This window comes from Hylobates moloch, unplaced genomic scaffold (assembly GCF_009828535.3).
Source record: "Hylobates moloch isolate HMO894 unplaced genomic scaffold, HMol_V3 SCAFFOLD_3, whole genome shotgun sequence".
Classification (NCBI taxonomy): Eukaryota; Metazoa; Chordata; class Mammalia; order Primates; family Hylobatidae; genus Hylobates; species Hylobates moloch.
Genome location: NW_026652278.1, coordinates 56165752 through 56192249, shown reverse-complemented (window position 1 = coordinate 56192249; position 26498 = coordinate 56165752). Strand labels below are relative to the sequence as shown.

The 26498-nt window shown below is 38.0% G+C and overlaps 1 protein-coding gene across 11 annotated transcripts in view; it reads left to right on the top strand.

Annotated features, from left to right (window-relative positions):
• The window catches only part of RHOBTB1 (Rho related BTB domain containing 1), a 114804-nt gene that overhangs the window by 43550 nt on the left and 44756 nt on the right, over positions 1–26498 (top strand). For 6 of the 11 annotated variants that reach the window (XM_058436270.1, XM_058436277.1, XM_058436274.1 and 3 more), the window contains exons 2-3: positions 854–904; positions 6394–6465. The exons of 1 other annotated variant lie outside the window; for it this stretch is intronic. The gene's annotated coding sequence lies outside the window, so the exon portion shown is untranslated. Of the gene's footprint in view, positions 1–853; positions 905–5103; positions 5317–6393; positions 6466–26498 lie in introns of all 11 variants that reach the window. 4 more of the 11 variants (XM_032138029.2, XM_032138023.2, XM_058436275.1 and 1 more) reach the window with 2 other exon arrangements.

Here is a 26498-nt window from a genome sequence, read left to right as displayed (position 1 = left end):
GAAATTTGGAATTACGTTTCATTTCCAGTAACCTTGTGGATGCCTAAGAGAGTCACTGGTTGCTAGAAAATAAACACAAGCTCTTTTCGGTATAAATAATGTCTGCATTCTGCTCCACAGGTGGAGTGGGCAGTAAATTATTTTATTAAACACGGTTTCCTCTGAGATTCCTGAATCGTATTTGGACATATTAATGGGAAAAAGGTTTAACCAGTTGATCCTAGTGCAGAAGGCTTTGGAAAATCATTAGGAAGCAAGAATATCATAGTCAATATACTAATTTTGCCCATTATTGTTTTCCCAGAGTTTGAAGGCAGTGTAAAATTTTTTAAGTGCATAACGCATGCTGTATGATCACACAGGTGGAAATAGAAACACATGTAACAGTTTGATGTTATTGGCTCAATAATACAAATTATAAGCTATACAAATACAACAGGAAAAACCAAAATTGTTTGATCTTTTGATTATGATTATATTGTCTAAAAATGCTATTTTGAATAGGATGACCACATCTATGACTTCTGTATTGTAAAATGCCTGTAAGATTTTCATTGTTATCTATCGGTTTGTGGCCAAATGTTTTTAGGGTTTTGTTTTGTTTTGTTTTTTTAGTATCGTCCCAAGAGCTCAAAAATATATTTTCACAAATCCTGCAAAATGTTAACCTAGCTATTTCAGGATGTATTTGACCCAAAGAAATGCCACATTAACACTGGCACTTAGCAGAAGTAAAGCAGATTCTTCCCTTTCTCGGGGGGGAAGAAAACAACGTGTGTTGAAAATTTTAGTGGCTCCCCATGTACTCCTGGCAGGCAGTAGAATTTATAAAGTATTTCTCTCTTTTATGTAGGTAAGTCCAGCTGTGAGCAGAGTGTTCTGTTCTTCACTTCCAGCAAGCCAGGTCAGTGTCTTTGTGCAAACCCATGACTATAGATTGGTAACATCCTGTGTCTAATTTTGAGCATGCATTTCAGAACAGGCTTCTTAATCATTTGTCTTTTAAAAATTTTGTCTTTGACTTTTTTATGGACTCAGTTATGAATGTCATAAGTTCAATGATTATTAAAATTATTGCTTACTCTGGGAGTACAATGGTACAAATATGGGCCTCAAACAAGTTTGTCCTTCATACGACTCTTTATTTTTCACTTTAGGCATCAGAATAGTGCCCATGGTTGAGAATACTGGGGATCTGGATGCCTGCTAATTGAGGGTTTACTTCTATCCTAATCTTAGCACTCTGGGGCTGGAAGAAACTTGATATAATAATAATTGACTTATTGAGCATGAATCATGGTTCAGGTAATGTGCTGCATTCTTTATATTAATATTCTTATTCTGCTTCAAAAAGAAAAAAAAAAATCTCTGGGAGGTGAAACCACTGTCTTGAGTCCCAAACTATGCATGAGGAATTGGAAGTTTAGAGACATTAGATAATATGTTCAATTCTTACTTCTATTAAATGGCACAAATAGGATTTTTAAAAAAGTTTTTGTCTTACTCTAAGACCTAAACTCTAGTTGAAAAATTGTTTTCCAGTAGGGAAACTGAAGACAAAGAAGGTTAAGTGACTTGTCTAAGATAACTTGGTAATTGCTAGCACATCTAATAACAATGGCCCAGCTGTTGCAAAATAATAAATTCTATTCTCTTAAGTAAATTAGTGAAATTGTAAGTATTCATGTGTACTTTCTGGCATGACACTGTCAAAGATATAAGAAAGTTTTTATTGTGGGGTCTCTGGCCTTGAAGATTTTATGGAAGATTTAAAAGGCAAGATGTTAAACATTCAGGTATGCAACAATAGAGAATAAATCAAGATTATGCTTGCCAGAAGGCTGAATTGGGGATCAATGGTACATTTATGAGAAATTCAGCATTTTCCACTCTGTGGAATTACTTTGCAATTCCATATATGCATGAAGAAAATTTCCAAGCACATTTTTTTGTCTGGATAGATGATTAATCAGTGAGAGTTTGGGAAAGGATAGAATGTAGAATTTCAACCCAAGAGGGAGAGATTATGTAGTCATCCAGAACCGCTAAATTGCAGTATCTCAAACTCAAAGATGTTATTGCTTCACGAGCATGGTAACCTAAAATCGTGAGCTGTTTGAATCTGCACAGCATCTTTGAGAAAGCATAATTTGGCATGACGTTTAAAAGTACTGGATTTTTCCTGGAACCTCAGTTTGTCTGAAAGGCACCACGTAGATGGATTTGGATACATAATAGATAAATCCTAACCAAAGTCCTGATAACAACCAAATATTAAGCAAGACTTTTTCAGGTTTTGCCTGAATTAACAGCCTTCTCTCTCTTCTGTTCCCCTACTTCCCTTCTCCCCTCTTTCTTTTTATAGTGTAATTTGTAACAGTTGTTAATCCTTCTTAGCTAATTTTATATAAAGGGATACTAAAAAATGAAATGGGGAGCAAATTATTAAAGCAAACCTTAGGATATCATCTTTTTTAAATGTACTGATAACCCCCACTCAAGCTAATAGCTGTAAAATCTTAATTAGTGAAGATATTTTTTAAGCATTTAAAGGGATATTATAAGCTGTCCTATAACACATCTGTCCTGTAAAAGTTGTTATATAGTGGATCATTACAAAATAGGTCACATTCTATAACAGCACTATTATTATTGGGAAGATCCCATTACAGGCCAAGACCTCATCAACATGATTAGTTGTGATAATGGCATATAATAAAAATATCAGTAGAGCACTAAAATTGTACTTTGAATCGTATAATGTTATGAACAAAAGAGATCTAGGAATTAGCATGGTATCTCTAATAATAATCATTTAGCAATCATTTCTTTTCTCTTTTGAACTTCATAAGGCTTTAGTTAGTATGCGTGACTTACCTCTTTAAAAATGGCTGGAAACATTTGAAATTCTGCCATTTTTTGCTCAAGAAAACAGAGAAATGTTTAAAACTTTCTCTTGGTCTTCCTTTTAGAAAATAAGCCATTCACGTTTCCCTCTGGCTCCATGTTTTAGGGTTTAAAGAGCATAGGTGATTTGAATGTGGTTCTTTTGTTCCTCTTTTCTTCTCCACCAGGCTTCCCACCAACATCACAACACCAAAACAAAACTTGGAGAGGGAGGGAAAAATGAGTTCCAAAAAGTGTGTGTAGACAAGGGTAGGAGATGGGCTAGTGTGTGGGCAGCAGGGAAGAGGAAAAGGAAAGGGAAAGCTTTTGGGGGAAGGGTCAAGAGGCAATCACTCCAGTGGATGGGATATTTACAGATTAGTTATTTGTTAGCATCATAATTTTTTTATTTTTAGTTTGTAAACAAATAGAACCCACTTCCTCCTCTTCCTGGCACCTTTTGTTTCTTGTGCCCATAGGACAGAAATTGGAAAATTGGCAAAAAGATGCCAAAAATGATGGATGTGTGAGTATGACTGCCACTATTTCCAGATGTCCCAGGACACTCCTGTCTTCAGATACTTCCTTGAGCTCTGTCATCAAATACATCAGCATGCCTCTGATCAGGCTTTATCCACTAAAGAAAGAATTAGCAAGTTTTACAAAGAAAGCGATGCCAATAGGTCTAGAAGAAAGCAATTACATGTCTCCACTCTGCACCTGAGTTTACTTATTGCATAGACACAGGTTAATGGCAAGTTCCCAGCGTTAATGAGGTTATGATCTCAGGTTATGTCTCTCTGTGGAGAAATTTCCTTTGAATTGGTAACCAACTGTAGACCAAACCCCTAATGACTGCTATGATAACAATAAACTAACATTTATGCCCCTACTAGATGCCAAACACGTTAACTAAATTACAGCTAATATTCATTATCAATTCCAATTTTGCAGAAGCAAGAAATGGAACTCAGAGATTTTAAAGAACTACTAAGAAACAGAGCTTGGATTTGTACCCAACGCTGTCTAAGAACTTGAATATATATGTGCTCTAAACAAACCCCCCAAAAAAAACAACACTTTAAACCATTTCATTCCAGGTTACTCTTGCAGATGTTGGAGTATAGAAATTATTCTTCTGGGTTTGTTTCTACTTTCTAAATTTCGTATTTAAATTTGAACTACACAACATTTTTGCCCGGATAAATTGGCTAATTGCTTAGGTCATTTTAAATGTATTTTGATGGAAGTTGTCACAATCTTAAACAGTTGAGTCATAGAGAGTTGAATCATGGAGCCAGGAATGTCCTTATTAAGGATACTTAGCCCAGCCTCATGTGGGTGGAAAACACTGGCACCCAGAGAAGCAACATAACTTGACTACTCTCATAGTTAATAAGTGACACAGTCTAAACTGAACCCAGGCTTCCAAGTCCCAGCCAGAGCCCGGTTCCATTACATAACACTGCCTGAAAAGTGCCAAGTCTTCTAAATCTTCCAACGTAGCCTGAAATACAACTAGCAAGTGTGATATACATCTGAAACCCAAGGTACATCCAGAAATGCTGATAAGAGAATTCCAGTCATGTAAAGATATGGTGGGTACTAGGAGAAACCTCACTTATCTTCAGTGGTGTTGAGATAAAATAGTCTTTTTCTCTTATTCAAAACAGAACACCCTTCTAAGTTGTCTTTGTTACATGAACCCTTCCAAGCTGTCTTTCTTAAGTGATCTGTTTGATGCTTTTTCATTTTGACCAAACTCTGGCTTTTCATTAACTATGCAACTTAGGTGAAACATGACCTTAGTTTCCTCAACTGTAAAATGGGAACAGTATCCCCTCCCCCATCAGAGGGTTATGGGGATGTTATAAAATCCTCATGCATGTAAAGCACATAGTAGGTGCTCAATAAGGGTTAGCTCTCTTCTTAGCCTTCCTAGAGTATCTTGAAAGAAAGTGTTTTAACATATTAGGCAGTTGTATCATTTTTGTCTCTAAATTTACTGGAGTCATTTGAATTCTGATATTGCAAGGAATGGTTATAGGAACCTTTTTTTCTTGAACACAACAGGCTGAGTGGTCTCTCTGGGTTCCAATGGCCCAGTCTCCATTACACTTGTTTTCTTCACACTCTAAGATTGCCAGAGTTTACTTGCATTGAATTATTTTATTGCTTTAGTTTCTGCTGCAAACTAATACCAAGCTTCTCTTGCAGATTTGTGGCTCTCATTTTCTTCCAGACACTGTTCCTAAGTAGCTAATGTGTTTTCTACATGGAACTTTGTATCTCAAAGCCACTATTTCCAGCCAGATAACTAAGAAATATTTCCGGAGAATATTTTTGCCAGTAGAAAATTTTTGCTTTCAATTTCGAAACATGAGACTTTCCTACCTTCATTTCAATTCACTGTAGTATTGAGTATTTGAGGTATGCTGCTTCTGTTTTTTGTCATGTGTTGCTGACTGATATATTGATAGGAAAAGCATAAACACCACAATTTCCCCATTTCACCTGCAGCACTTGATAACTACCCTGGCCTACATTACATCACTGGGAAGTGTTTTGTGCACTCCTCTCCGCAGCTGCCACATTTTGTCACGTGGCACTTGCTGCCCTGCTTTGGACTTTTGGAACCGAGTCCTTGCCAACACGTCCAATTCATCACATATGTGGAGGAAAGCTACTGCTTTGATATTTTTTTAAAATACTTGTACCTGTTCTTCCTTTTTTAGTAATAATCCAAGTGGCCTAGAATAGACTATATTATCCTGGTGGTGCAATTATCACTTTTAGTATTTGGTAAATGCATATTGCAAGATGGATGTCCTTTTCTTCAAATTTAGAAGTAGCAAGTATATGTCTTTCCCAGTGCTATGAAGTGGCTGAACCGCGGCTAGGTGCTGAGAACTCACCAGCTGCTATATTGTCCTTAACCTTCTACTAATGTCGAATTGATTATATGTAAGTTTTTATTTTTAACAAGGAATTAATTGCTTTTAGAGCTGTGCTCAAGCTTTCATGTGCATACAACAAAAATGGGCATCTTGTTAAAGTGCAGATTCTGATTCAGTAATTCTGGGATGGGGCCTGAGATTATGCGTTTCCAACAAGCTCCCCATTGATGCCAGTGCTGCTGGTCTGTGGACCACACTTTGAGTCATGAGGTTCTAAAGAATAGTGGTTACTATATCTTATGGTGAAATTCATGCTTAATAGGCCATAACCAGACCATCTTATTTTATTTGCTTGTTTCTTAAATCATAATAGAGTCATGGAATCTTAAACATAGGAGGGATGTAGGCAGTGATGACCTGGTAAATCAACCAGCTCTCCTGGAAAAAAGTAAAATGCATGTATGTGCATACACAAATTGACATCAATTTTAATGACATAAAGAATGTGTAGTACACAGTTTAGAAATAATAATAAACTCTATAATACTTGTTATTATAAATTCAATATAGCCAGTTGGGTCTCACAGAATGCTTTTGTTGTTTTTTGCAGAACTCTTCTATCCATAGGCCAACCTATGTTGCAGTTGATTAAGGGGTGCAGCTCCCATATAAATGCTGGCAGGTATTTTCCTTCATGTTAATCAGTAAGACAAAAGTGAAACATCAAAGACATATGTCAGAACTCTACTCATTCATCCATGATGTGAATCACTTCCTTGCTGAACTGGATGATACATTTTAATACTGAAAGAATATTTTCCAAATGTACTATTCATAGTGTAACACCTACACATATAGCACACTTTTAAGTTTAATCTCCATTATTAACACTTTTAAATTATTTTCTTAGATCTAGAACAATAAAGCAAGCACTGATTGGTAGTGGCTGCTGATTTCTGTGGTGTAAATATTCCCACCATGGCCAATTTCAAGCTACTGATGTGGCTGAGCACAGAGTTGGAAAGAGATGATGCAGTGTCACACCATTATATTGTACTTTCACCATATAGATAAAATTGGCATGAATAGCCTCAAAATATAGTTAATAGTAAATAGAAATAACTAGAAAGTGATGCATTTTGAGTACTTATCATCTTTGTTTTTAGTATAATTTATTTAATTGTAAATTTATATAATTTAATTTTTAATACTGGCACTAATGGGCCTGCAAAATTCCTAAAAATTTAACAACTAGTTCTTGTAGGCTAGTAGAGGCTGGCTTCTGGACAGATCTTATAGATCATCTGGTGTAGTGATTCCCAACCTTGCTTTACACTGAAATACCTCAAAGAATTTAGAGCCTACAGTTTTAGTAGATCCATGTTAGGGCCCAGGAATCTGAACTAAAAATGTTTTTATCGAAGCATATCTTATATTTAAAAAAAAACAAATTATAAGTATATAACAAAAGATTTTCCTAAATTGAACACACTCACGTAACCAGCACCTAAATACAGAAACAGAACATTACCAGCACCCAGAAGCCCTTCTCATGCCTCTATCCAGCCACTACCCAATCAATGTAACCCTTATCTTGACTTCTAATACCATAAATTAGTTTTGCCTGCTTTTGGACTTTATATAAATGAAATCATATCCTATGTATTCTTTTGCGCCTGGCTTCAATATTGTGTTTGTGAGATTCATCCATAATGTATGTAGCAGTAGTTCATTCATTTTTAGTAGTGTATAATATTCCATTGTATAAATAGTCCTCAATTTATTATTTTCTATCCATTTTTACTGTTGATGGGTTGTTTCCAGTTGTTGGCTGTTTTGGATAGTGCTGCCAAGAACATTCTTGTACAGATAGCAGTATGCAAAACAAAACAAATCCCCCAGTGAGTCTAATGAGTAGCCAATCTCGACTGCCTTCTCTATATCTTCCCCTGCTCTCTATGTCTCATATAACATGTGCATGGCCGTTGATCCTTTCATGTGAATGTACTTTTAAAACATAAGCCATGAAGCCCATGTGCTTCCATTCATTAAAGTGTGTTCTTCTGGCTCTTTACAATACACGTTCACCAGCTCTCCATTTCGTCAAGATATCTGCATTTGCTCTCTCTAAATAGGGATGAGATTTGGCCTCACTTCAGTAAGCATGGGAGAATAATAGACACAGTGGACATGGAGCCAAAGGCTAAATTTGGCAGCTGATCATTAAGGCTCCTGGAAAGAGGCTTCAAGTAAAGGAACTTGTTTCCCTTTGTGTGTATCAAACAAAAGTCAACAATGAGCCCTTATATCAGATTCTAATATTCTTTAAACTCTATTTATTTGAAGTAGACCAGGGACTCTCTTCTGACATGACTACTGAAATCTCTCAAAGTCTCATGACTTGATCTGGAAAGATTAGAGAATGTTTTCCCGTGGTCTTGTTCCTGCAGCTAGCATTCAACAGGTGTATCCTTGTTGCATTGTTCTATGCTGAGGGGCTATGTAGGTTTTGTGGTTGGGACTATTGAGGTATTAGTTCCTTTGATATAAGTAAAGGGAGCTGAATAACCGGGAACTCCAAGATGATATATTGATGAGTGGGACATCTGCTTAGGATTGAAAAGAAGGTTCCAGGAGCAGCAAGGCTCTTCCCTACCATATGAAAGGCACTTCACATAAAGTTCTTAAGGTACACAGAGAAGGTCAAGAGTAGATGTTAATTTTACATAATGAAGGAAGAATGTTTTCTCACACATGAAGATATTTTATTTCCTTGTTTTCCTACCTCTTTGCCCTCTTTTTTGTAAAATTTCTTTGTGTCACAAAGAACACATGTTCACTATGGAAGAGATGGAATATATAGATGAGAAAAATGAAAAAAATTAAAATGAATTATAATCCTATCCTATAAAAGATGTTGGCATTAATATTTTAGTATATCTCTATCTCGATCTTTTTGTGTGTATTTAGGCACATAATTTTTAATGAGTGGTGTTATTCTGTAAATTTTTAAATCTTTTTTAATTTAAAGATTTATCATGAACATCTTAATATAACAATGAGTGTACTCCTATAACACATTTTTGATGGACATATATTAGTTTTTCTTTAATCCATCTCCTGTGTTTGGACTTCTAAAGTAATTTTTGTTTCCACAAATAGTGATATGATGATGAACATTCTTTTTTTTTTTTTTTTTTTTGACGGATTCTCACTCTGTCACCTAGGCTAGAGTGCAATGGTGTGGTCTCGGCTCACTGCAACCTCCACCTCCATCCTCAGCCTCCCAACTAGCTTGGACTACAGGCACGTGCCACCACACCCAGCTAATTTTTGTATTTTTAGTAGAGACGAGGTTTCACTATGTTGGCCAGGCTGGTCTCGAACTCCTGACCTTGTGATCTGCCAGCCTCGGCCTCTCAAAGTGCTGGGATTACAGGCGTGAGCCACTGCGCTCAGCCAATGAACATTCTTTAAATGAAATCTTTTTCTATACATTTATTATTTTTCCAGGAATAAAACCTTAAAATTGGATGAAAGTTATGACATTTTAAAGTCTTTTGCCTAAAATTTCTAGTCACACTCCAGACTGGTATCATTTTCCACTTCTACAAACAGTGCTTCATCCTGCTTTTTAAAATTGTACAATCTTTCATGTAATAATTTCTACCTAAAGTTGGAGAGTATAGGAAGATGCCCTGAAAAATACTAGCTAGAAACTATTTGTTGTTATTAGCCAGCAACTTCAAATAAAGTAAGAGATCTTAGGAAGTCTGGTTAATTTTCCACCAGCACTTTTGCGTTTATGGTCTAACGTTGCTGTGAAAACCTGAAAAACGGTTCTTCGTTTGCCTGAATCAAAGCATAGCCTAGTCCTAACGAGCATATGATAGTCTCATAAATGTTTACATACAATTGCTTGATTGTCATTGTATCAGAAGACCACAGCAGGTGGTCACGCTGCTGCTCCAGAAGCTAACCTGGTAACATCTTTAGAGAATGCTTTCAATGAGTAACTTACTGCAGAAGGTAGTGGAGACTTTTCTTCATGAATATGGGTTTTTAAACACCCATAGTCTACAGCCTTGATATTAGCTTTCGCAAATGAGCGCTTACAACTTTGCCATCTCTAAAGACTTGACCAATAGTTTGATTATTAATTCTTAACAAAGCTTCCCGATCCAGCCCTTAGCTAAGTCCCACCCCCATGAGGATGATAGGGCCTCCAAAATCAATGTGTAGAGTTTGTTTCTTTCTGTCTTTTTTTTTTTACTTTAAGAAAGTATTGAAGTATAACACACAGAGAAATGTATGCAGATCGCAAATGTACAGCTTGATGACTTTTTGCAAACTGAACATACCTATGTAACTGGCACCTAGATCAAGAACCAGTACATCACCAGTCCCCTACTTCTGGTCACCACCCCACTCCACCCTCAGTGTGTTTGAAACACCTCACATTTTATGTCCAGGGTAAGTCCTTCATTTACAGAATTCTATGTTCGCCTGAATCATTACTTTATATGAGCTAGCTACTGTTAGCTTCCATCAAGGTGTCTCCCTTGTCACTGAAAATGTGTAGAAATCTGCCTTTCCAAGTAAAGATTACAACGTTAAATTTGGGCACTGAGTGTACATCAATATTTATGTGTTTGTGATTTCCAGGTACACAAATACATACATGGCATGCATACCAACAAATCTGGAACTACTTTCTTCTCAATGAATGTAAAGCTGAATTATGCTATATTGATCTAAGCTTAGAATATCTTTAACTACAATTGATTGCCACAGAATATTTCATGTGCCCTGTTTCCAGTTTTTTAAAATTGTTCATTTCAGTTACCATAACTATTCCTTTTGAATGCTCAAGATTTCAAAGCCAAGAAATTTTCCTCTTCTGTTTGAGATAGAATTGTATGTGTTTGTCCTGAATATCCACAGCTGTCTTTTTATATGGTTCAATTTCTGTGTCTGATATTCAGAAAAACATCATTTTGATTCCTGTGGGGTTTTTTTTATGTGAGAGCTTGAGTCAGAGAAAGAAACAGGTTTAGCTGCTCTCTATGCTTTATATATACATACAGTTTTGAAAAAACAATTTATGTCTTATCAAAAATTATGTATTATTATTGGGTTGTATAAGTCTACTCTTAGCAGAAGTGACAATCAAGGGTTATACTTAATATACCCATTAGTTTTTTAAAAAGCTAAAACATCTTTCTCATTATAGAAGTAATATGTCTCAGAATATTATTCAACCATAAAAAGTAATGGAGTACTGAAAGGTGCTACAATATGGATGAAAATTGAAAATGCCGTGCTAAGTGAAAGAAGGCAGCACAATAGGCCACATATTGCATGATTCCATTTATATGAAGTGTCCAGAATTGGAAAATCTGTAGAGACAGAAAGTAGATTCGTGGTTGCCAGAGCTGGGGAGAATGAGAATAAAGAATGACTGCTAGTGGGTACAAGGTTTCTTTGGGGGATAATGGAAATATTCTGGAATTAGATGGCAGAAATGGTTGCATAACCCTGTGAATATCATAAACACCACTGAATTGTATACTTTAGAACAATGAGTTGTGTAGCATGTGGATTTTATCTCACTTTTTTTAAAAAAGTAAGACATGTGCATTGTAGAAAATTTGGAATCAGAAGAAAAGTAGAAAATGGCAGGAACAAGTTATAGCCTCATTGTCCAGCAACAATTACTGTTGCTTTCTAGTGTATTTCCTTCCAGTTTGTTTTGTTTTACATGTATTGTTGTTGCAGAGGGAAGACCTCAATGTTGCTTCCTGTTACATGACACAGATACAGTTATTAAATGTTGAATAGTCACATATTAAAACCAACCCAACCCCCTTAGAAAAGGGTAGGTCCCAAGAAAGATTCGTTTATTTGTCGGAGGGAATAATGGATGGGAATGCAAATAAGACAAGCAGAGAATGATGGCTAGCCCTGTAAGAAGGCATGAAGAAGAACCTGAAGGGAAGAGATCCCAGGTCCTCAGAGGCAGAAAGACAGATTTGAGCAGTTGCCATGAAAGGTGAGACTCCAGAGGGAAACATTTCTAACTGACTTTTTTAGGAGGTTCACTGTAAGATGCATAATAGGTGAGGTAAGCCACGCCTCTCTATTCATAAGCAGCTACATGGTTCACAGCTTTCTAAGAATCAGTTTGTGTTTCTTTCTGCTATGTCACTGTGCTAAGACAGTGCTTCATGTGAATGCATGAGGCCCAATTTTATTTGGGTTACACATACTTATTTACTGTTGTTTCAGTCGAATGTATTTCACATTACTGTTCCACACTTTACCCTCAATAATATCAGCATTTCTCTGGATTATTGCAAACTCATCCTAAGCATAACTTCTATGACAATCTTGATTGATAAGACTTACTGATGTTCTCTTGATACCAAGCACAGAGATTGAAATATTTCACAAGCATTATCTAATATAATCTTCACAACAACCCATGGAAGGAGATAATTATCCCAGTTCACAGATAAGAAAATAGAGGCTCAGACAGATTAATTTGCCTAAAATCACTTAGCAAGTATCTTAATCATTCCCTCACTTGTCATAGATTGTTTTCATTTTTCTTTTCTTAAAGATGTGGTAAATATATTTGCTTTAAAAACATTTCCCATTTATAAAATTATTACCTTATATTAGAAAGTATTTTTTTAATTTCCAAGGGTTGAGATTTTTTGTTCATTTTATAGAGCTTTTCCTTTCAATTGTTTCATTTACTTCCTTGTGGCCAGAGAACTTGGTTGACAACAATTTACACTTTGGGGGATTTGGGGCCTTATGGCCCAGTATGTGGTCAGCTTTTTAAATGTGCCAAGAACACTTGAAAGAAAGCTGTCTTTTTACAGGTTTAAAAAATGTGGGATATTTATTAATTTAGCCTTAGTATTTGTTATTCGGATCCTCCATGTGTTGTTTATTTTCACTTTCTTAATCTGACATTGGTTTATTCTGATTTTTTGTCCCATATGTTTGTTATTGTTGTGAATTTCTCCTTATACTTAAAAAGTTTTCTTCATTTTATTATATGCTTTTTGGTCTATGAAGATTCCTGTTACTTCTCTTATGAATTGGCCTTTTGTAACCTTCTAGATTATCTCTGGCAGATAATTTTTTATACCATTTTGTAATCAAATTCAAAATAACTCTGTAGGTAGGATGATCTTACATTTTTATTGGCTTTGGTTTCCATAGTTCTTTAAAGCCTGGATGCCTTTAATTTGTTTGTTTTTAGTATTTAATGTTCAATTATCTCTAGGTGTTTTGGCTAGTATCTTTGAGCAGTTACCTTAAGGGAACTTGGGTTTTTGACCTGAGTCTTTGATATCTAAGAACAACTTTATGTTGTTTTCATATAAATATTAATTTGGCCCAAGTCAGAAATGTATTGTTATGTCCTTTTTCTTTCAAGAATCTGTTTTTTTAATTTTTCATTTTCAATTATGGATGCATGTTAGTTGTACATATTTATGAGGTACATGTGATATTTTGCTACAAACATAAAATGTGTAATAATCAAATCATGGTAATTGGGTGATACGGTTTAGTTCTGTGTCCCCGCCCAAATCTCATATCCAATTGTAATCCCCACATGTTGAAGGAGGGGCCTGGTGGGAGGTGATTGAATCATGGGTGCAAATTTCCCCCTTGCTGTTCTCATATTGAAGTTCTCAGGAGATCTGGTTGTTTAAAAGTGTGTGGCACTTGCCCCTTTGCTCTCTCTCTCCTGCTGCCATGCGAAGACATGCTTGCTTCCCCTTCGCCCTCCACCATGATTGTAAGTTTCCTGAGGCCTCCCAAGCCATGCTTCCTGTACTGCCTGTAGAACTGTGAGTCAGCTACACCTCTTTTCTTTATAAATTACCCATTCTCAATTCTTTATAGCAATGTGAGAACAGACTAACATATTGGGGTATCCATAACCTGAAGCATTTATCATTGTTTTGTGTTAGAAACATTCCAATTCCACTCTTAGTTATTTTTAAATATACAATAAATTATTGTTAATTTACTATAGTTGCCCCATTGTGCTACCAAACACTAGATCTTACTCTATGTAACTGTATTTTTTACCCACTAACCATCCCCTTTCTGCCCCCCTTTCCACTACCCTTCCCAGCCTCTGCTAACCACCATTTTATTCTATTCTCTACCTCCATGAGCTCAAATTTTTTGGAGCTCCCATATATGAGTGAGAACATGAAATATTTGTCTTTTTGTGCCTGTTTTATTTCATTTAACATAATATCCTCCAGTTCCATCCATGTTGTTTCAAACAACAGGATTTCTTATCCATTCATCTGCTGATGGACACAGGTTTATTCCATATCTTGGTTATTGTAAGTAGTGCTGTAATAAACATGGGAATGCAGACATCGCTTTGATATACTGATTTTCTTTTTTTTTGTTTTGGGTATATACCCAGCAGTGGGATTACTGGATCATAAGATAGTTTGATTTTTAGTTTTTTGAGGAACATCCATATTGTTTTCCAAAATGGCTGTGCTAATTTGCATTCTCACCAACAGCTTTCAAGGGTTTCCCTTTCTCTACATCCTCACCAGCAATCATTATTGCCTGTCTTTTCCATAAAAGCCATTTTAACTGGGGTGAGATTATATCTTATTGTAGTTTTCACTTGCATTTCTCTGATGACGAATGATGTTGAGCATTTTTTCATATATGTGTTGGCTATTTGTACATCCTTTTCTGAGAAATATCTATGCAGTTCTTTTGCCATTTTTAAATTGGTATTTTTTCTGTTGTTTGAGCTCCTTATATATCTGGTTATTAATCTCTTGTCAGATGGGTAATTTGCAAATATTTTCTCCCATTCTGTGGATTGTCTCTTTACTTTATTGATTGTTGCCTTTGCTGTGCTTGATGTAATCCCATTTGTCCATTTTTGCTGTGAGATCTCAGGAAATCTTTGCCGAGCCCAATGTCCTGGAGTGTTTCCTCAAAATTTTCTTATAATAGTTTCATCGTTTCAGGTCTTAGATATAAGTATTTAATCTATTTTGATTTAATTTTTGTATATAGCATGAGACAGGGGTCTAGTTTCATTCTTCTGCTTACAGATATCCAGTTTTCCCAGCATCATTTATTGAAGAGACTGCCTTTTCCCCAATGTATGTTCTCAGCACCTTTGTCAAAAATAAGTTGGCTGTAAGTGTGGGAATTTATTTCTAGGTTCTCTATTCTCTTCCATTGGTCAGTGTGTCTGTTTTTATGCTAGTCCCATGCTTTTTTGGTTACTATAGCTTTGTAGTATCATTTGAAGTCAGATAATGTGATGCCTCCAGCTCTAGTTTTGCTCAGGATAGCTGTGATGGTTAATACTGAGTGTCAACTTGACTGGATTGAAGGATGCAAAGTATTGATCCTGGGTGTGTCTGTAAGGGTGTTGCCAAAGGAGATTAACACTTGAGTCAACTGAATCTGTAGTTTGCGTTGGGTAGTATGGACATTGTAACAATATTGATTCTTCCCATCTATGAACATGGAGTATCTTTCCATTTGTCGTGTCCTCAATGTCTTATAGCTTTCGTTGTAGATAACTTTCACTTCTTTGGTTAAGTTTATTCTTTGGCATTTTGTTTTATTTGTAGCTGTGATAAATTGGATTACTTTCTTGATTTCTTTTTCAGATTGTTCATTGTTGGCATATAGAAATGCTACTTATTTTTGTATATTGATTTCATATCCTGAAACTTTACTATTTATCAGTTCTGATAGTTTTTTGTGGGATCTTTAGTTTCTTCTAAATATAAGATTATATCATCTGCAAACAAGGATAATTTGACTTCTTCCATTACAATTTGAATGCCCTTTATTTCTTTCTCAGGTCCAATTGCTCTGACTAGAATTTCTAGTTTTATGTTGAATAAAAGTGGTGAAAGTGGGCATGCTAGTCTTGTTCCAGATCTTAGAGAAAAGGCTTTCACTTTTTCCTCATTCAGTATGATACTAGCTGCCAGTCTGTTGTATATGGCTTTTATTGTGTTGAGATATGTTCCTTCCATACCCAGGTTTTTGGGAATTTTTATCATGAAGGATGTTGAATTTTATTGAATGCTTCTTTGGCATCTATTGAAATGATCATATTGTATTTTTCCTTCATTCTGTTCAGATGATGTGTCACATTTATTGATTTGCATATATGTTGAACCATCCTTACATCCCTGGGATGAATTTCACTTGATCATGATGAATAATCTTTTTAGTGTGTTGTTGAATTTGATTTGCTAGTATTATATTGAGGAATTTTGCATCTATGTGTATTAGATATATTGCCCTGTAGCTTTCTTTGTTGTGTCTTTGCTTGTGGTATCAGGATAACATTGGTCTCGCAGAATAAGTTTGGAAGTATTCCTTCCTTCTTGATTTTTTGGAATAGCTTGAGTAGGATTGCTATTAATTCTTCTATAAGTGTTTGGTAGAGTTTAGCAGTGAAGCCATCAGGTCCTGTCCATATTTATTTATTTATTTGTTTATTTTGGACAGAATGTTTCTCTGTTGCCCTGGCTGGAGTGCAGCGGTGCGATCTCAGCTTACTGCAAGCCCTGCCTCCCAGGTTCAAGTAAGTCTCCTGCCTCAGCCTCCCAAGTAGCTGGGATTACAGGCATGTGCCACCACACCTGGCTAATTTTTGTATTTTTAGTAGAGACAGGGGATGGGGTTTCACCATGTTGGTCCAGCTGGTCTCGAGCTCCTGATCTCAAGTGATCTGCCCACCTCGGCCCCCCAAAGTGCTGGGATTACAGGTGTGAGCCACCACGCCCAACCCTGTCCTGGCCATTTATTTGATGGGAGACTTTTATTACTGCTTCAATCTTGTTACTTGCTATTGGTCTATTCAGATTTTGTATTTCTTCATGGCTCTATCTTTGTAGGTTGCATATGTCTAGGAATTTGTCCATTCTAGGTTTTCCAGTTTATTGACATACAGTTACACATAATGGTCTCTAATGATTCTTTGAATTTCAGCAGTATTAGTTGTAACATCTCTTTTTTATATCTGATTTTATTTATTTGAGTCTTCTATTTTTTTCTTAGTCTGGCTAAAGATTTTTCCATTTTACTTATCTTGTCAAAAAAATTCATTTTGTTTATTTTTTCTATTTTTATCTCAATTTCGTTTATTTCTGCTCTGATCTTTATTAATTCTTTTCTTCTACTAATTTTGGGTTTAGTTTGCTCTTGCTTTTCTAGTTCTTTAAGATATATTATAAGGTTGTTTATTTGAAATTTTTCTACTTTTTCAATATAGGCATTTATTGCAATAAACTTTTCTCTGAGTACCATTTGTGCAGTATTCTATAGGTTTTGGAATGTTGTGTTTGCATTTTCATTTATTTCAATACATTTTTAAGGTTTCTTTTTAATTTCTTCAATGACTCAATGTTCATTTAGGAGCATGTTAGTCTTTTCTTGCATTGCTATAAAGAAATACCTGGGACTAAATAATTTATAAAGAAAAGAGATTTAATTGGCTCATGGTTTTGCAGTCTTTACATGGAGCATGGTGCTGGCATCTCCTCAGCTTCTTGGAAGGCCTCAGGAAGCTTATAATCATGGTGGAAGGTGAGAGGAGAGCAGGAATGTCACATGGCCAGAGGAGGAGCAAGAGAGAGAGAGTGCATGGGATAGGGGAGGAGCCACACACTTTTAAATGACCAGATCTTGTGTGAACTGAGAGCAAGATTTCACTTATCACCAAGAGGATGGCTCAAGCCATTCATGAGTGATCTACCTCCATAATCTAAACACTTCCCACCAAGCCCCAACTCCAACATTGGGGATTACAATTTAACATGAGATTGGGTCAGGGAAAAATACCCAAACTATATCTAAGACCATATTGTGTGATTTCCATGTGTTCATATAGTTTCCAAAGTTACTCTTGTTATTGATTTCTAGTTTTATTCCATTGTGGTCAGAAAAGATACTGGATATAATTTTTTTTTTTTTAATTTTTGAGACTTGTTTTGTGGCCTAACATATGGTCTATCCTTGGGAATGTTTCATGTGCTGAGAAGAAGAATATATATTCTGCAACTGTTAGATGAAATGTTCTGTAAATGTCTGTTAGGTCCATTTGGTCTATAGTGCAGATTAAGTCCGATGTTTTTTTTCTTGGTTTTCTGTCTAGATGATCTTTCCAATGCTGAAAGTGGAGTACTGAAGTCGCTGGCTGTTACTATATCGGGGTCTCTCTCTCTCTCTCTCTCTCTTTAGCTCTAATAGTATTTGCCTTATATATCTGGATGCTCCAGTGTTGACTGCTATATCCTCTTGCTTAATTGACCCCTTTGTCATTATGTAATGATCTTCTTTGTCTCTTTTTACAGTTTTTGTCTTGAAATCTATTTTATCTGATATAGATATAACTAATTCTGCTCTTTTTGGGGGGGGTTTTATTTGGGTGGAATACCTTTTTCCATCCTTAAGGCTCTGTTATGTGTTTTTAAAATTGTCTTCAAATAGTGTCTTGGTGAAATTTATAGTCATTCATATCATTATTTCTATATGGAGAGGGTTTGTGTCCATTAGTTTTAGAAGATATTTTGATAAGATACAATGGGATTCTTATACAATTTGTTTGTCATTGATATGTAAACATTTTACTGAAAAAAAAATACATAGATTTGGAGTCTTCCATTGTTTTTCTCCTCCTTCTCCTCCTTGCTTTTCCCTGCTCCCTCCTCTTTTTTGTAGTGGAAACATTTTGTTCTATTAAATCACACTTTGCTCCTTAGTTCTTCAGGAACACCTACTATATTAATCCATTTTCACATGGCTGATAAAGACATACGCAAGACTGGGTAATTTATAGAGAAAATGAGGTTTAATGGACTCATGTTCCACATGGCTGATGGCTGAAGAGGCCTCACAATCATGGTAGAAGGCTAAAGGCAGACAAGGAAAAAAATGAGATCCAAGTGAAAGCAGAAACTCTTTACAAAATCTTGAACTTGTGAGACTTATTCATTATCCCGAGAACAGTATGGGGTAAACCGCCCCCATGATTCAATTATTTCCCACTGGGTCCCTGCCACAACACATGGGAATTAGGGGAGCTACAATTCAAGATGAGATTTGGATGGAGACACAACCAAACCATATCGCATACTATTCAAGAGATTGCATTTTGACAGTCAGTCTCTTTATTGTCGTTGATCAGTCATCAGTAAAGACAAAGAAAGATTGTCTTTACTTCTGTATTTAGAGAGAACTTCTTATGCTTGACGTATACCTCACTTATTAATTTTACAACATTTTCAAGTCTCCTATATACTGTTGCCAGCACGGCTTTCAATTTGGTGACTTTATATTTCATTTGTACATGGTCTTTCTTTATCTTGTCCCATTAACTACTTATAATTTCATCTGCTATTAGTTTATAAATGTACATTATCTTCTTTTACATGATTAAGTACATGAATCAGATGTTTGAAGTTTTTCTTCTGCTGTTTTATATAGCATGTTTATCTAAGTGGAACACCTTTCTTCTGTGCCTTTAGGTAATTGCTTGTACATGTCTATTCTTCAAGGTTTTTAATAGGTCATATGTTGAATGGTCTCTGTTTACACTATCAATACACAAAAGGATTCACAAAGGCCAAGGATTGAAGTATATTCCAAATGCTGGGATAACCATAGGCTCTGTCAAAGATCAAGGTAGGGCTCTATGATAACATCCCAGGAAACCACCCAGTTCCAGAGCAGACAAGCAAAGCTACTCAGTATAATGTGAGTTGAGAGAACCTTTGAGGGTGAATTAAGGACAACAGCAAGGAATGTGACGATGGAAGTTAGACTAATGTTCAGTCTTAAGAGGCAGCACCCCCTCACCTGACTCCCTCTTGCATTAACCCCACAAGATCAATCAGTTCTGTCATAGGCTCAAAACTGAAAGGGCCTGGTTGAGTGGGCTGGAGGAAGCAAAAGCAGAACGGAGAGAATCTTTTTCCATACTTTGTTCTCTCTACCTGGTCCATCCTCAGCAAAGGACAGTCAGCAAGGTTACTCCATGCTGATAGCAGCAGGCTGGTTTCCTACTGGAGCCACTGGGAAACCTTCTTCCTCCACCCTTCTTTCTTCACCCTTGTCCCAAGTCAGTGTGGCTCTCATTACTCCAGATTATGGGCATCTGTGGTGAAGAATGTCTGCCTACTTCCTGGGCCAATTCTTTTCCTTGTGGACATGGCAGTCTGCTGACCATCAGTGATGTTATCACGTGGCTCCATGGAAGTGAATTTGGCAGAAATCCTTCCAGTTTCTGGTATGTGGTTACTTTTTACCCTTAGTTTCTGGTACTGTTGTAGAGGCTGCTATCCATACAGACTAAGGCTACTTGCAGTGAGATGATGGTAGAGGAGGGTTCAAGGCATCACTGCCTTCATTGCCATCTTGCCTTGAAGTCCAGCTAATTGCATTTTGTGATGTGGCTCTTTTGGGCATAGAGTGAACTCGTTTATTCAAGACTCACTTTCATATTAGTTATAAATCATTATCCATATGTAATGAGTACATGTGCCTCCCTTTTTCCTTTCTTTCCAAGCCAAGTAGTGACTCACCAAAAAGTACTGAGAATCCCTTGAATTAGGATGTTTAAGTCTAAAAGTGGGTGAGAACTTTATGAGACCCTTATATGTAAATATTATTAAGATTTATAAATCGGCTCTAGAAACTAGAACAAAATAAACAAGCACTCATTTGTTTTTCTAAATCCAATCCAATCCTAAGCCCCTTCTACCTGCACATACTGGGGCTCTCCTCCCCCCCACCACCTTCCCATTTGGTGAAAGGGTGTGGTCCTTGGTCTCTGGTGGTTCCCGTGGTTACTGATGCACTTCCTGTTAGGGAGCAATGGTTGGTGCAATGCCATCTGTCAAACACTGCTCTTGTGATGGGCCACACAGATGTCCCTCAAGGTGTTCCTCTCACCAACTGCAGGCTTAGCCACACGCTGCTGCTTTCGAGGCCACAGTGCTTAATGATCAGTCACCAGAGATAGCCGCATGCAAGTTCTCTGCCATCCCCAGGTGGAAGGTTTTCTAAGAAAGGTGGAGTGGCTGTATTTTTTATTCCATTCAACAAACGTTTATTGAAAGCTGCCTACAGGCTAGGCACTGTGACAAGATTTGAGGATTTAAAGATGAATAACAATTTCTGTTGCCAAAAATTTATAATCAGTGGGGTGGAAGTAGAATGCATATAAACATAATAATCAGTATTACAAATCAGAATTTGATAAACTCCCTTAGAGACAGTATAAAGGAAGGATGTTTGCAGTGTGTCTTCCTCCAAAATGTAACTTGAATCTGTATTTGGCTGCATCTCTGCTGATTCTGCCCTGTCAGAGGCACCATCCTTTCTCTCCTGGAGAACTTAGGGTTTCCTCACCATTCCTCTGCTATTGCACCCCTGCCCCCATGACATGTTCTCTGTACATACAACAGTCTCAGTGATATTGGGGATTCCTTTAAAAAGCAAATCAGGATCAGGCATGGTGGCTCATGCTGGTAATCCCAGCACTCTGGGAGGCCAATGAAGGAGGATCACCTGAGATCAAGAGTTCAAGCCCAGCATGGCCAACATGGTGAAACTCCATCTCTACAAAAATACAAAAATTAGCCAGGCATGATGGTAGGTGCCAGTAATCCCAGCTACTCAGGAGGCTGAGGCAGAGAATCACTTGAACCCAGGAGGCAGAGGTTGCAGTGAGCTATCGCGTGATTGCACTCCAGCTTGGGCAACAAAGCGAGACACTGTCTCATAAAAAAACAAAAAAAAGCAAATCAGGCCTGTAATCCCAGCATTTTGGGAGGCCAAGGTGGGAGGATCGGCTGAGCTCAGGAGTTCAAGACCACCCTGCATAGCACAGTGAGACCCCCATCTCTACCAAAAATACAAAAAATTAGCCGGGCATGGTGGCACATGCCTGTAGTCCCAGCTACTCAAGAGGCTGAGGTGAGAGGATGGCCTGAGCCTGAGAGGTGGAGGTAGGGGTTGCAATGAGCCGAGATTGTGCCACTGCGCTCTAGCCTGGGTGACAGAGCAAGACTTGACTCAAAACAAAACAAAACAAAACTTAAAGCAAATCAGAACCTACCACACTTCTGCTTAAACACTGCAGTGGCTTCTCACTGCATTTAGAATAAGATCCAAACTCCTGACTATGGCCTGAAAGGCTGAGTATGATCTATCCCCACCCACCTTTCTAGCCTTCCTGCTTCCCCACTTCCTCGCCCTCGGGCTCTCCAGGCCTGTTTCCTCTCCCATCTCTTGACTGGGCCTTTCTCATTCTCCAGATGGCAGGAATGAGGCCTCTTCAGAGAGGTCACCCAGTCTGCCCTTTGGGCTTCCCATCCATTATTTTTTCTTGACATCCTTTGGCTTTTTTCAAGGACCCCCTCAAATTTGTGCTGATGTATTTGTCTGCCTGTTTACTTGTTTTTTTCCACCTGACTGTGAACCACCGCTGGCTTGCTTTTCACTGTACACCTAAAGGCCTGGCACTCATTCAGTGCTTCGCGTATAATTTTTAAATTAAGACTGCCTTAGTCCCACAGGTGGAGAACAATTTCAGTAGGTGAGTTTAGGGCACGAGGAAAGGGCCTTTGAGCAGAATTAATGACATAGGCAAATTGTCAAAGGAGAGGTTCCCTGGTTATTTGTAGAAGAAAGTAGACCCGTGTGTCTGAACCCAGCACACAGTTCACTTATGGTGGTTTTGAAATCTGCCCTGGAATTCTCATGCATCTTTTAAATTTTTGGTTTATTTTTTCAAGACACAAATGAAGTCTTTTCTTTATTTTTTCAATGAGGGCAATGTTTATTAAGAACAGCACATAAGGTAGAAAAGAAGGTTGGTTTCTAATCTTGGTTCATCTCTCCCACTGATCTTGAGTTTTAAAAGCATAGAGAGCACGATCTTCTGTGGGTCTCCACTGTCAGAGAGCCCTGGTGAGAATCATGAGCGGATGTAGTAAAAAGTGCTTCTTTCATATCAGCAGGTGGTTCTGTAGTATTTGCATCCGTAGACTTCTATGCAGCATCCTTTCTGTTACTTACTCTTTTCTTTTTTAATCAAAACAGTCCATTGAAAAAATAATGTTGATTACAACAATGAATTCTGTTGATTTAAATGGTGGAAGGCAATGTTATCCTGGGGATATAATTCTGTGAAGTTTTGATTCAAGAAAGTCCATCCCAGCCCTTGCATCTCTTTCCTGGCTCTGGGACCATTCTTTATTCCAGCTGAGATGCTTATTTTATGTATGAAACAGCTCCCACCTACCTACAACTGCTGATTAAAAGCTCAGAATAATGAAATCTACACAGTCGAAACTTGGCTGTTGGCTATAATTATTATGCAACTCTTAACATTTTCCTTTTGTTCCTGTCAATAATATAAAATTCTCAGTTTTTTATTTCAGGGCTAACTCTTCGAATACACTAAAATTTGTTGCACTAGTATTTTTTAATGGCTGAGCTAAATTACTTCTTAAAGTTCAGATTATATGCTTTTGGGAGGAATAAGAAAATGTAGTGTCCATCCAATAGCATCATTCAGACTGTCTGTGAACAGCTAAATGGAGATAAGAGTACAAAGGTCCATGGGCCTTCAATTTTTGTCTTTAAGCAGACTGCTCACCATGCCTTGATAGAAATAGCAAATATAGGGCTAGGCATGTTGGCTCACACCTATAATCCCAGCACTTTGGGAGGCCGAGGCGGGTGAATCACCTGAGGTCGGGAGTTCGAAACCAGCCTGACCAACATGGAGAAACCCCGTCTCTACTAAAAATAAAAAAGTAGCCAGGCCTGGTGGCAGATGCCTGTAATCCCAGCTACTCGGGAGGCTGAGGCAGGAGAATTGCTTGAACCCAGGAGGCGGAGGTTTGCGGTGAGCCAAGATTGCGCTATTATACTCCAGCCTGGCAACAAGAGTGAAACTCCATCTCAAAAAAGAAAAAAAAAGAAATAGCAAATATAACAAGAGACATAGTGTAAGTGATAAGATGCAGCATATTCCAATAGCGGGACGATTCACAGCAATTAGGAGACCCCTAGTGGTGTTTCTTAGACAAATGATAACCCTCTTCCTACCCACTCGTCTTAATTTCTGAATTTCTAATGTTAGAGGAGTCTTGCACGCTTGCCTGAAATCAATTAGTGGCCCTACACTGAAATGCGCCTGTCTGAGCAAACAAGTACATCAGCCACAGTGCCCTGAGTTATTGAGTTATGGGGGCAGAACTCTAGAGGTCTTCTAGGTGTCTTGTGAGTGAGGGAGTGCACATGCACAGAACTTCCTGGGAGTCTCTTTCATAAGAGAGGGACAGAACACCATGAAGGTCATCAAGGCAAAGACTGAAGGTTGGGTTGGGGCACCACCAAAGGAAAGGAAATGATTTGAAGAGGAGACCAGGCTAACTAAGGTCACATTTGGCTCTGTCCCTATTTTTCCGATGGGTGGCCCTCAGAGAGAGTCACCATTAAATTAGGGGACCTTTGGACCAGAGGGGTAGTCAAGAAAGGCTTTGCAGAAAAGGGGTGTTGTATAAGCATATATTCCCAGCACTGTAGCAAATAGCTATACCCCACAAACACTTGATGATTCGTTCAGTGTATGAAATGGGCACTCTGAAGGTATAACCACACACACGCACACAAATTCACAAGCTACCATTCCATGATTTGTTAATATAGGAAAAAATGTGTGTATAGATGCATGTACATTTGTTTTTGTTTGTAATTGCTTCTCCTAGAACTCTTTATTGATACAGAGAAAAAAGTAAATTAGTTTATGAGGTGGAGGATTAGTTAGGAAACCTTTCCGGGGGAGGTGATGTCTGAGTAAGGTTTTAAGGAATGACTAGAATTTGCAAGACAGACAAGGAATGGAGGAGGGTTGGCAAGAAGGAGTGATGTGTGTGTACAGGCACTGAGATAGTGCTACAGGGTGAATGTCTGCCTCCTCCCCCAATTCATATGTTGAAGCCCTAACCCCCAGTGTGATTGTATTAAGAGGTGGGCTGTTAGAGAGGTAATTAGGTTTGGATAAAGCCATGAGGGTGGAGCCCCATGATGAGATTAGTGCCCTTTTAGGAAGAGGAAGAGACATCAGAGCTTTGTGTCTCTGCCTGTCATGTGAGGACACCACAAGAAGACAGCTGCCTACAAGCCAGGAAGAGAGCCCTCACCAGAACCTAGCCACACCAGCACCCTGCTGTCAGACTTCCAGCCTCCAGAACTGTGAGAAATGAATTTCTGTTGGCTAAGCCACCTAGTCTGTGGTATTTTGTTATGGCAGCTGAAGCTGACTAAAGGGGTAGTTAGAAAAGCTTTTTAGAGGGTAGTTAGGAAGGCTTTTGTGACAGAGCTGCCACAGTAGGATATCTGAATACGGTTTTAAAGAATGAATAGAATTTGCCAGGCAGACAAGGAATGGAGGAGAGTTGGCAAGAAGGAAAGGTGTATATAAAGGTAACAAACAACATTTAGAATTTGAGAAAGCCATTTTGTGTGGCTAAAGTGTGCTACGTTAGTTTCTTATTGCTGCTGTAACAAACTATCAAAACTTAGTAGCATAAAACAAAGTTTATTTTCTTATAGTTCTGAAAAACAAAGGTCTGACATGGGTCTCACTGAGCTTAAAGTGTTGGCAGGCTGTGTTACTTTGGGGGCCTTAGGGGAGAATCTGTTGCCTTACCTTTTCTAGCTTCTATGGGTCACATACATTATCTAGCTTGCAGCCCCTTTCTTCATCTTCAAAGCCAGCAGTGTAGCATCTTCATATTTCTCTCTGACTCTGATTTCCTGCCTACCGCTTCTGCATTTAAAGGACCATTGTGATTGCGTTGCACCCACATAGATAGTCCAGGATAATCTGCTTATATTAAGGTCAGCTGACTAGCAACCTTAATTCCATCTGCAACGCTCTTCCCTCATGCCGTGCAATGGAACATATTCACAAGTTCCACGGATTCCGTGGACATATTCAGGGAGGCCATTATTCTGCATACCACATATGCAATGCAAGAAATTGAGGGCGACCGTAAAGAGAAAAGTTGGCATGACCCATCATCCCTAGGTGGAAAAGATCATCCATTCAAAAGGGACCCATCATCTGACATTTAAAAATAAATAGAGGAGTGAAGGTACTGGAGATTTCCCTAAGGTATAATGGGTATGTTTCTGTTGACTATTGGTTCATAAACCCAAAACTTGGTGGCTTAAAACAGTAATAATTTATGATTTCTCATGATTCTGAGGGTTGGCTGGTGATTCCACTGCTGGTTTCACCTGGACTCATTCATAAACTACATTCAGCTGTAGGATTGGCTGAGCTGGAATGTCCAAGATGGCTTTGCATTATCCAGCACTTGGTGACAGCCATTGGCAGGGCTACCTCAGTGGTTTTCAATGTGAACTCTCATCCGCTGCTGGGTTAGGCCACTTTCCTTACATGGCGGTCTTATGGCAGCATTCCAACAGCAAGAAGGTGGAACTGCAGGGCCTCTGGAGACCTAGACTCTAGACCTCACACAGCATCACCTCCACCACATTCTTTTGGGCGAAGCAGTCAGAAGCTTAGCATTAATTCAAGAGGAAGGCAAATAGATTTCACCTCCTGATGGGAGTTGCTGCCGTGGCCTT